Below are 11847 nucleotides of genomic sequence, written 5' to 3'. Positions count from 1 at the left end.
GGTCAAAGGTCGAACACATTAGAATACTGCAGCTTTTCTTGCAAGCCGGCGGAGATAATGATACAATTCATAAGCTAGCCAATTACCCCGCGCAGGTAACTGGGATATTCAGATGAGTCGCGCTCAAGGGTCGGGGTCAAAAAGAGCGTTGCCTCATGAAACTGATGCAGGCCTACATTCTCAGCAGCATATGCTATGCCACTCCCTGTCCGAACATTATGACATACGAAAAAATAGAATAGACGCACTTATCAGGCGATGCGTAACGAGGGCACTGGGGCTTGCCATTAGCACCTCAACGGACCGCCTCCTAGAAATGGGGTAGCGTAATAATTGGACCGAATGGGGGGAGCAGTGCATATGGCGCATCTAGAAAGACTGTGCCGAACACGCGCAGAAACATCCTTGGTTGGGTTGGGCTGCAGTCAGACAGGGGTACGAGCGAAAAAACAGATATTCCCCAGAAATGTCACGAAAACATATTAGCGCCCCCTCTCACGAGGCTCATGGAAAAAAAGAAACCAGAGGATGTCTTCTATGTAGGCGCGGCTAGTGGAAAATCGGGGGCGGCGGTCTCCATGGTGGCCAACGGTCAATGCGTACCAGTCGTCGCCGCATCCATTAGAAGCCGAAACATAGATACAGCTGAGTAAGTTGCAATAGCGCTCGCTTGCGTTGGAACGAAAGCAAGCATCATAATTAGCGATAGCATAACGGCAGTTGGAAATTTTGGCGAAGGAAGGATCTCGAAAGTGGCAAAAAAATTTTAGCAAGTTCAGATTTGAACCACAAAATAACGATAATCTGGACCCCTGCACAAGAATCAGTCCCAGGCAATGAGGCCGCTTACGAGTTAGCCGGAGCTCACTACTTCGGTGTAACCGTAGTGTCATCCCACGGACGGGGACTGGACGAGCACGCGCAAACCTACACTAAAATCGTCGAGCAATATAGGGTTGAAAGAAGGTCTCTTCCACTACCGGACCGAACTTTAAGCAGCAGAGAGGCTGTCGTTTGTCGACGCCTGCAAGCTGGGAATTGCCCAAATCCAGTCTGGCTGTTCCTCACGCGAACAGAACAAAGACCTGATGATAAATGTAAAAGTTGCGGAGAAAGGGGTCCTATTGATGATATAATTTCGCTAGGTACTTACTCCCCGTGCGCCATTAAGAACATTAAAATTGGAAATGCCTGGCAGGCCTTAGTGCGAAGCGAGTCCCCCACCGAACAGCAATAAGTCATCCGCCCGGCGACGGAAGCCGCGAAGAATCACTGTAACTTTGAGTGTCTCCATTCGCGGAGGCACCGGCCCTCATCCCTTGAGCCTGCGTGCCAGGGGCGGGGAGAAGAGGCCTCCTTGGTTAATTGGTTAGTTGGCCTCAGATAAATATGGCACATACCCACTACTGGGGAGGGGACAAGATACAGGCGGATAATTTCTGGAAACAGAAGCGCTTTGAAGGGAAAAGGAGTTGTAAAAGCACATAGGCCGACAGATTTCATGATGCAAAAGTAGTGGTCCTCTTAACTTGGAGATCGAGCACGGCACAATGGCTTAAAATGCGTAATTTTATGCAACGCCTGCAATGTTTCGATCATGCACTGACTGAGAGCGGAAAGAGAAAAAGCAAGAAAACACTCAGAATAGTAGTCGCTTCGTTTCATGAAAGAAATGTTGCACAGCTGAGCGCACACTCCTGTCGCTTCGTCCAAGCCAAAAAGCGCCAATGAAAAGAACAACAGCAAATGACATAGATAGACCCAAAAGATTAACCGGAATTTGTATAGGTGCCTCCTCAAAGAAGAGAAGTGGCGGCAGAACAGAAGGAAGTGATCTATTGTCTCTGGTTCGGCAAAAAAGGGCACAGTGGGGAAACCGCCAGCCCAGATCTGTGAGGAGAGAAATTTAACAGAGAAACCAAGCAACGCAAACGCTTGAGAGAGACCTCTAGTCTGCGTGGGCGCCAGTTTTTGCTACTCCAAGGATGCAGAAGATGCTGATATTCGGGAGATGATGTAAGAACCAAGGCAAAACATTCCTGAAATACTGCGTAGCTGCGAAACCTCACCGCAGCTGTATATTCGCAGATTGGCAGCACAGCAATAATTGGGCCGCAGAGAGATGCTCTTGCCAAGGAATCTCCAACTTCATTTAAGTGAAAGCCCATGTGCCTGAATACCCGACGCAACCCTGCCGAACTCAGATGGTGCGGGATCAGGAACTTAAAAGGCGTAATGCCGAGGCTCAGTGGTTGAGGGTAATGATGAGTAAATGGAGAGAGAGTCCGTCATAACCATGACCTGGGGAACTGTAGATTCTAATTCTTGTAAGGCTAATATTACTGCTAATTATTGAGCTAGAAAAATTGGAGTGAAATCAGGAAGGCGAAGAGTGAAGAACCAACCCAGTGAAGAGGATAAAATTCCTACACGTGACTTTTCACGATCCTCTGGGGCACCGGTAGCAATAAGAATATGAAAGGGAAAGGACTTTAGGTGGTCCTGTAACAAAACATGAAGGAGAGGAAACGGCTGTAGCTTTGCATTCCGTGGGAAAATGTCATCGAAGGCAATCTGGACAAAAGATGAGTTATATATTTGGCGGAACCTGTAAAATGAATGTTGAAGGGATCAATGAAAGACTGCACGCAGCATATTTGCGGAGTATAAAACCAAGGCCAGGCGGAATTAAAAAAGGCGGCAGGTTGAATAAATATATTATACTGGCGTGAAGAGGTGCGTCGTGTAATATAAAAATATTTAAACTCCTAAATCAGTGGAAAATAAAGTTCTTCATCCTCTACGCCAGAGCCGTGCGCTCGCTCTGTCTTTATGGCCTTTGCCCGTTATATTTGATGGCACGGGAGGGACACTTTATTTTCTGTTTTTATCGTCCCAATGTAAATTTTGTCTTTATAGCCTCCGCTGCTCCTCAACCGGTGCCAACGGATTGCAATACCTCGCGACAATTTAGTAGCAGCCGTCGCCATGTATGATGGACGCTTGACGCAACCAAGTCTAGCCAAGCTTCACCAGGCTTAACTTTCAAGCTTTCTCTTTCCTTACTTAGGTGTCGCCGGGTCAATCCTTTGCCTACTTTTTCGTGCCTGTGTCAACCATTGCGATATCATGAAACCCGTACCGCCCGAGCGCCTGTGATGTACGCCTTTATGTGCTGTTGTGGTCAACGAGTGCAACGGCAACCGAGACACAAACCTCTATTACAGCCTCTCTTTGCTCCTTTTTCTCTTTCACTACAAACTTCCTTCCCACACGGCTTGTTTCTGGGGTCCATACCGATAGTGAGACAGTTGCAGGCCCTTTTCTTTCCATTAAATTGACAATCACAACGCAGATGAACTACGGTCAATACAGGAAACAGCGTCACGGATGCCCATTCGTGATCTCTTCAGGAGGCGGATGGGCTGTTTTCAGACTTCCTAGAGACTCCGAGCTATTTGTCCAACGGGAAGGGCGTCGCGCCACATGTCGCGCCAACTGCCGCCAGTCAGTTTGCAAAGTGGGCACGGTGCCTATCCAGTGCGCGGAAGGCACTGACCGTTAAAGACGCCTAGCCGCGCCATATATACCAATACAACGCCGCTTTCGCTCTCTAACAAGGTTCAACAGTTGATAAACTGCCGCCAAATTTTGTCCTCGGGCTGTGGTTGTCACCAAATATAGCAGTGGTTGCATTTCTGTAGTGAAGAGTTTAAGTACACTGAAGGAGTCTGTGTATATAATCCTGTTTTTGAGGTCCTCGTTTAGTATTTTTCTATGGTCATTCAGAGTGCGTAACAACACTCAGTGAATATGGATGCACATGGAGAAGTCGTATTGTTTCCTCCGAATTCTTCTGCACTCGTACGCGGCGTCGCTGGAATGCAGTCATTGCGTCAGGGATGACTTCGTATTCCAGTTCACCTAGCCGACGAAGAACATGGTAAGGGCCGAAATACCGGCGCAAAAGCTTTTCACTCAATCCACGGCGGTGAATGGGCGTCCAAACTCAGACCCGGTCTCCTTTCTTGTAATCCGCGTACCGTCCTCGTAGGTTGTAGCTTGTGGTCTTTGATCCCTAATCGGGCAAGCCTTCGAGCTTTTCCGGCGCGTTGCAGGTAGGCGGCGACGTCGACGTTCTCTTCTTCGGTAACGTTGGGCACCATGACGTCTAGCGTGGTCGTTGACTCCCTGCCATGAACGAGCCTACAGGGTGTCATCTGGGTGGTCTCCTGCACATGCGGTGTTGTAGGCGAAGACGAGATAAGGCAGGATGACATCCCAGGTTTGGTGTTCCGCATCGACCTACATGGCGAGCATAGAGGCGATGGTTTTCTTCAGGCCCTTGGTCAGCCCGTTGGTCTGCGGATGATATGCAGTTTTCTTCTGGGGGCTCGTTTGGCTGTAACGCAGGATGGCTTGCGTTAGTTCCGCCGTGAATGCTGTTCCTCTCTCCGTGATGACCACATCGAGGGCGCCGTGTCGCAGAAGAATGTAACCGACGAATAATTTAGCGACTTCTGCTGCTGTTCTGTTCGGTAGGGCTTTGCCGCGGCGTAACGGGTCAGGTAGTCGGTCGCTATGATGATCCACTTATTTCCAGATGTTGACTATGGTAAAGGAGCACGCAAGTCCATGCCGACCTGCTGAAAGGGCTTTGAGGGGGGTTCAATGGCGTTCAGAAATCCTGCTGGTGGGGTGGGAGGGGTCTTTCGTCACTGACAATCTCGGCAGGTTTTCACATAATGTGCGATATCGTCAGGCAGTCGAGGCCAGTAATAGTTGTCTTGAATGCGGCAGAGAGTGCGAATAAATCCCAGATGTCCAGCTGTCTGCTCGTTGCGTGAAGCCTGTAAAACGTCTTCGCGGAGACAAGCAGGTACAAGGGGATAGGCTGTTTTGTTCGCTGCGAAGTTCTTCATGAGGACATCTTTCTGTACACAGAAAGAAGCAAGTCCTCATTTGATTGAGGCGGGGTGGTGGAGGTGAATAAAGTTTGCCTTCCATGTATTCAACGAGGCGTTTTAGATCGGGTTCCGGGCGTTGGTGCTGGGCAAAAGAGCTGGAGCTGCTGTTACCCAGGAAGGCGTCATCTTCGTCGTCTGGCGGCGGCGCATCTACAGGGGCTCGTGAGAGGCAATCGGCATCAGAGTGCGTTCAGGCTTGTAGTCGACGGTGACGTCAACCTCCTGCAGGCGCAGACTCCATCGAGCGAGGCGGCCACAGGGGTCTTTCAAACTGGCAAGCCAACACAGCGCGTAGTGATCGCTGACTACCTCGTATGGTCGCTCGTAAAGCTAGGGGCGGAATTTCGACGTAACCCAGATGATGACAAAGCACTCCTTCTGAGTCGTCGATAAGTTAGCCTATGCCTTGGAAAGGGAACGGCTAGCGTATAGGGTGACTGTCTCCAGGCCGTCGCTTCTTTGAACGAGGACGGTGCCTAGGCCCACGCGGCTGCCGTCGGTATCAGCTTCAATATCGGCAACTTTCATCAAAATGCGCGAGGATCGATACGAACTGTAAACGACGCTGATATCCTCTGAAGGCTCCTGCTTGCGGCGCTTCCCATTTAAATTGCATGTCTCACGTCGTCAGTTTTATCAGGGGTTTGGCGATGCGCGAAAAGGTTTTCAAAAATCGTCGGGAATATGCGCACAGTCCGAGAAATCTGCGCACTGATTTCTTATCGGCCGCCGGAGGAAACTGTTCAGCAGCAGTTGTTTTCTACTGGTCAGGGCATACTCCATCCTTGCTAACGATGTTTCCTAGAAACAGCAGCTCTTCATATGCGAAATGGAACTTCTCTGCTATCAAGGTTAGGCCAGACAACTTGATGGCGCCTAGTACTGTTCAAAGTCTTTTGAGGTGCTCCTCGAAGTTCGAGGCGAAGATAAAGATGTCGTCTAAATATGCCAGACAAATCTATCAATTCAGGACTTCGAGTACTGTGCCCATTGCTCACTTAAACGTTGCTGGTGCGGAAAAGTGACCAAATGGCATCACCTTGAACCCAAAGAGCCCATCCGGAGTGATGAATGCCGTCTTCTCGCGATCTCTTTCATCGACCACATTTTGCCAGTAGCCGCTCTTGAGGTCCATCGATGAGAAATACTTGGCGTTGTAGAGCCGGTCCAGTGTGTCCTCGATGTGGGGGAGAAGTTGACGTCCTTCTTTGTTACGTTGTTCAGGCGACGGTAATGAACGCTGAATCGAAGTGCACCGTCTTTCTTTCTCGCTAGAACAACCGGTGCCGCCCATGGGCTGTTTGATTTTTGGATGGCTTCGTCTCGAAGAATTTCTTGTTTGTTTGTTTGTTTGTTTGTTTTTTATTGATACTGCAGCGGGTAGACGACGACGACGACACTGAGCGAGTGAACGAGTGGACGAGGAAGAAGACGAGAACTCATCTCTGGCTGTGTTCTGAGTGCCGCCCGTAGCTGTTCATTCGTTTTTGTAAATAACTGTAAATATATTCTTTCCCGCAACATATTTGGTGGAGGTGCGGCTTTCCTCTACGCCTACCGAATACGGAGCTCCGCAGCGGCCGCCAGCTGACTTCGCTCACCATGACCCAAGACGCCTCCCTGCAAACATCACAATCGGCAATGCCATCGCTCGTTCTTTCTTGCCCTCGTGACCCTGGGACATTTTCTGGCACCGACAACGTTGACGTGCACGACTGGATCAACATGTATGAACGCGGGAGTACGTACAACCGCTGGGATCCGACTCTTATGCTCGCGAATGTCATCTTCTATCTAAAAGACACCGCCCGCGTCTGGTACGAGACTCACGAAGATGATTTGACCAGCTGGGACGTCTGCAAGCAGAAACTGCGCGAACTGTTTGGACGGCCGCTCGGCCGAACACTCCCCGCTAAGAGGGAGCTTGCGTCCAGAGCTCAAACGTCTACGGAATCCTATGTTTCCTACATTCAGGACGTGTTGGCCCTCTGCCACAAAGTTGACAATAACATGCCCGAATCTGACAAAGTGGGTCACGTCTTGAAGGGGATCGCTGACGACGCCTTCAACCTGCTCGTCTGCAAGAACTGCACTACAGTCGACGGCATTAATAAGGAATGTAGCCGCTTCGAGGAAGCTAAAAGCAGACGTATTAGTCAGCCGTACACACGCCTCCCCGACACGGCTGCGACTTCCTCATGTGAAGACCTGCTGCACCGGCAAACACCTGCGCCTCCAGAAAATGTGACCCGCATCATTCGACGCGAACTCGAAGCTATGTCCCCTGCCTCCCTGCCTCTACAAGATGGCGACAACCACTTGCTCACCATCTCAATGGTACAAGCCGTCGTCCGTCAAGAGCTTGCAAACCTTGGTCTCCAGCCCGTCAGCCCTGTGCGTCCTTCATCACCACCCGACATCACTGCGATTGCTCCTGAACGACCTTCCTACTTCGCTCCCCGTCGCCGTAACCCTAACGACTAGCGGACACCCGACGACAGACCCATTTGTTTCCTCTGCCACCGCATTGGCCACATCTCCCGTCACTGTCGCAATTATTAGTCTCGTCGTAGCACATACAGTCATCTCAGCTCTCACCGCAACGATGACCAGCCCCGCCACTTCACGCCCCCTCCAGCCCAGCAGAGTGCTACCGTTGACGGCCAGATTTCCCGCTCCAGCCGCTCCCCGTCCCCCCTGCGTCGGCAGTCTCGTTCGCCCCTACGCCGTCGCTCCTCTCCTGGCCCCTACGGACGCTCGCAAGCGGAAAATTAGACGCTGCAGTGTCTGGAGGTGATGCTGTAGTACAGCCCCAGTCCCAAACTCCTCGCTTAGCCCCTAGCGCACACCAAAATTTGCTCGTTATTCATGTCGATGGAGTCCCTGTGAGAGCCCTGATCGACACGGGTGCTCACGTGTCCGTCATGAGTTCCACCCTACGACGCCGCCTCAGAAAGCTACTGACCCCTGCACCCACAGCCGTTCTCCGCGTTGCCGATGGCGGAACGCCTCCTGTGGTTGGACTATGCACAGCCCGTGTGACCATATCCGGCCGCCATACATCCGTTCGATTCTCTGTTCTGGACCAGTGCCCTCATGACGTCATTCTTGACCTCGACTTCCTGTCTGAGCATTCAGCCCTCATCAACTGCGCCACCAGTGTTGTCCAGCTTGACCTTCCTCTTTCTGCTGAGTCGCCGTCCCCAGTTGTACCTCGTCTTTGTGCTGTCGACTTTGTCCGTCTACCGCCTCAAGCCGCAACTTACATTTCTTTCTCATCTGTTCCCGCTGTCCCTGATGGCCCCTACGTAGTCACTCCGGACCTTGACGTTGCCCTCACGCGAAGTATTGCGCTTGCGCACACTGCCTTTACAATGTCGGCAAACCGTGCGTACCTTCCGGTTCTGAACTTTGGCTCGTCTATCCAACCGCTCCCGCAAGGCATCTCACTCGCCACGCTGTGCCCTGCTGCCGAATGTGTCATATCAGTGGTGGACAGCTGCTTACCTTCCACTCATCAATGCCTGTTGCCTGCGGCAACATCACCAGAGAAACCAACGGATGACTACGCCGACATGATCTGTTCTGACCTACCAGCAATGCAAGCTCACGATCTTAGGTGCCTCTTATCATCTTTTCGCGACATCTTCGACTTTGATGCCCGTGTTTTGACTTGTACCTCTGTGGTGACGCATCGGATAAACACCGGTGATGCCGCTCCTCTCCACAGACGTCCGTATCGCGTGTCCAGCGCTGAACGCACCGTCATAAATCAAGAGGTCGATAAGATGCTCGCAAAAGACATCATCGAGCCCTCGTCAAGCCCTTGGGCTTCTCCAGTTGTCCTGGTAAAAAAGAAGGACGGCAGCTGGCGCTTCTGCGTTGATTACCGGCACCTAAACCGCATCACAAAAAAAGACGTATATCCTCTCCCGAGGATCGATGATGCATTAGATTGCCTCCACGGCGCCAAATATTTCTCTTCAGTTGATCTTCGATCGGGGTACTGGCAAATTGCCGTAGATGAAAAGGACCGTGAAAAGACCGCCTTCGTGACGCCTGATGGCTTATACCAATTTAAAGTCATGCCATTCGGACTCTGTAACGCGCCGGCTACCTTTGAACGAATGATGGACTCCCTTCTTCGCGCTTTAAGTGGTCTACCTGCCTCTGCTACCTAGACGATGTTGTGGTTTTCTCGCCTACTTTTGCCACGCACCTCGAACGCCTCTACAGTATTTTGACAGTGTTTCGTAACGCCGGACTCCAGCTGAACTCATCGAAATGCAAATTCGGCCGCCGCCAACTCACTATTCTCGGACACCTGGTTGATGCTTCCGGCGTACGCCCAGATTCAGTCAAAATTCAAGCCGTGAAGGAGTTTCCTCTTCCTAGGTCGTCGAAAGATGTGCGCAGCTTTGTCGGCTTGTGCTCGTATTTTCGACGTTTTATCAAAGATTTCGCCGGCATCGCTCGCCCCCTCACCGACCTTCTTAAGAACGACACCCCCTTTATCTGGGCCCCTGCTCATGGAAACTCATTTTCCTCCCTCGTTAATTTGCTAACCTCTCCGCCCATCTTAGCCCATTTTCACCCGTCGTCTCCCACAGAGATTTGCACCGACGCCTCCGGATATGGGATCGGTGCCTTGCTATCCCAACGTCAACAGGGCCAAGATCGCGTCATCGCTTATGCCAGCCGCCTACTTTCCGCCGCAGAGCACAATTACTCCATTACTGAGCGCGAGTGTCTTGCCCTTGTCTGGGCTGTCCCTAAATTCCGCCCGTACCTGTTCGGCCGCTCATTCACTGTCGTCACTGATCACCACGCTCTCTGTTGGCTGTCTTCACTAAAAGATCCCACCGGTCGTCTTGGTCGCTGGGCTTTGCGCCTTCAAGAGTATTCATACTCTGTCGTGTACAAGTCCGGTCGTCCCCACCAGGATGCTGTCTGTTTATCCCGATACCCTGTGGAGCCACCTGACCTCGAAGACGCTGAGACCCTACCCTGCCTCTTAGCTATCACTGCTCTCACCGATATCGCCAACGAACAGCGCAACGACTCATCTTTACAACCTATCTTTGATGGCCTCCGCTCTGCAAACCGATCTCCGTCTCTGCAACTTTATGTGCTCCAGAATGGCATTTTGTATCGCCGCAACCTACGCTCCGACGGTCCTCCGCTGCTCCTCGTCATACCCCAACATCTACGTTCTTCTGTCCTTGAGGAATTGCACGATCTGCCGACAGCCGGGCACCTTGGCGTGTCCCGCACGTACGCTCGAGTGCAGCACCGCTTCTTTTGGCCTGGTCTGTATCGTTCCGTCAAGCGTTACGTTGCCGCTTGCGACCTGTGTCAACGCCGGAAAAGGCCCTCCACTTTGCCTGCCGGTCTTCTACAACCCATCGACGTACCTCCGGAACCTTTTCACCGTGTTTGCCTCGACCTTCTTGGCCCTTTTCCCACGTCCCTCTCCGGTAACAAGTGGATCGCTGTCGCAACTGATTATACGACTCGGTACGCCATCACGCGTGCTTTGCCCACCCGCTGCGCTACCGATGTCGCCGATTTTCTTCTACAAGACGTAATTCTTCACCATGGCGCCCCTCGTCAACTGCTCACCGACCGCGGTCGTTATTTTCTGTCCAGAGTGATTGATGACATTCTTCGTTCGTGTGCCATGCAGCACCAGCTCGTGACAGCTTACCTCCACAAACCAACGGGCTTACGGAACGGTTCAACCGCACGCTCACCGATATGTTAGCAATGTACGTCTCACCGGACCACCGCGATTGCGACGCAGCCTTGCCTTATGTGGCATTTGGGTATAACTCTTCACGGCATGACACAACAGGCTATTCCCCTTTCTACCTTTTGTTTGGTAGGCACCCCCTATTGCCTTTGGACACACTCATGCCGCCTTCTTCAGTCCCCACCACTGCTTACGCTCAGGACGCCATCGCCCAGGCCACGCTGGCTCGCCAAATAGCCCGTAGTCGGCTCCGTGCCTCTCAAGCTTCCCAGAAGTCCGCCTACGACCGCCGGCACCGGGCCGTCGTATATCACCCCGGATCACTCGTCCTTCTCTGGACGCCGTCGTGCAGCGTCGGTCTCTTCGAGAAGCTCCTTTCTCACTACCGTGGCCCTTACCGTGTGGTGCGCCGAGTCACCGACGTGAACTATGAAATTGCTCCCCTTGCGTCCTCGCCATCGTTCTCTGGCCCCTCTACCGACGTCGTCCATGTTTGCCGCCTCAAACCTTATCACGACGCTCCTACGCCACCACTCTAACTCCGAAACGGCGTTTCATCAGCCGGGGGTCCTGCCGCGGGTTTTACAGACGTGCCCCGTCGCAACCTTCAAACTCAGATCTAAAACTTGTAGCTTACTACCGACCGTGACCTCAGTGGTGAACTCTAGACCTAAAGCATTTTCTTTAAATACATTTAGTACATCAGTCATGCGCCTTGAAAAGTTAGTTTTTTCCACAAAAATTAAGAAGTCATCGACGTAACGAAAGATGCGTGACGCCATTCCCGACAGATTTTCCTGGATACCACGATCAACAAAGGACAAAAATATATCGCTAATCACTGGTGCCACCCTAGATCCAATGCAAACACCCGCTTTTTGGGTATACAGTTTTCTGTCCTATTCAACGAACATTGACTTTAAATAAATAGACAGCAGCTCAAGAAAGCTAGCCACAGAAATGCCACACCCTCTAATAAACTGTTCTTAATCATTGTCAATTGTTACACATTTTGAAACCGCGTTCATCAATTCATTGTGAGGGAGGGAATAGAACAGATCGACCACGTCAATACTGAACACTGTACATGAGCCTGGATTTTCATGTCGCAGAAAATTTACCACACTT

This window comes from Amblyomma americanum, chromosome 5, assembly GCF_052857255.1.
Source record: "Amblyomma americanum isolate KBUSLIRL-KWMA chromosome 5, ASM5285725v1, whole genome shotgun sequence".
NCBI lineage: Eukaryota > Metazoa > Arthropoda > Arachnida > Ixodida > Ixodidae > Amblyomma > Amblyomma americanum.
Note: the sequence above shows the minus strand (reverse complement) of the source record.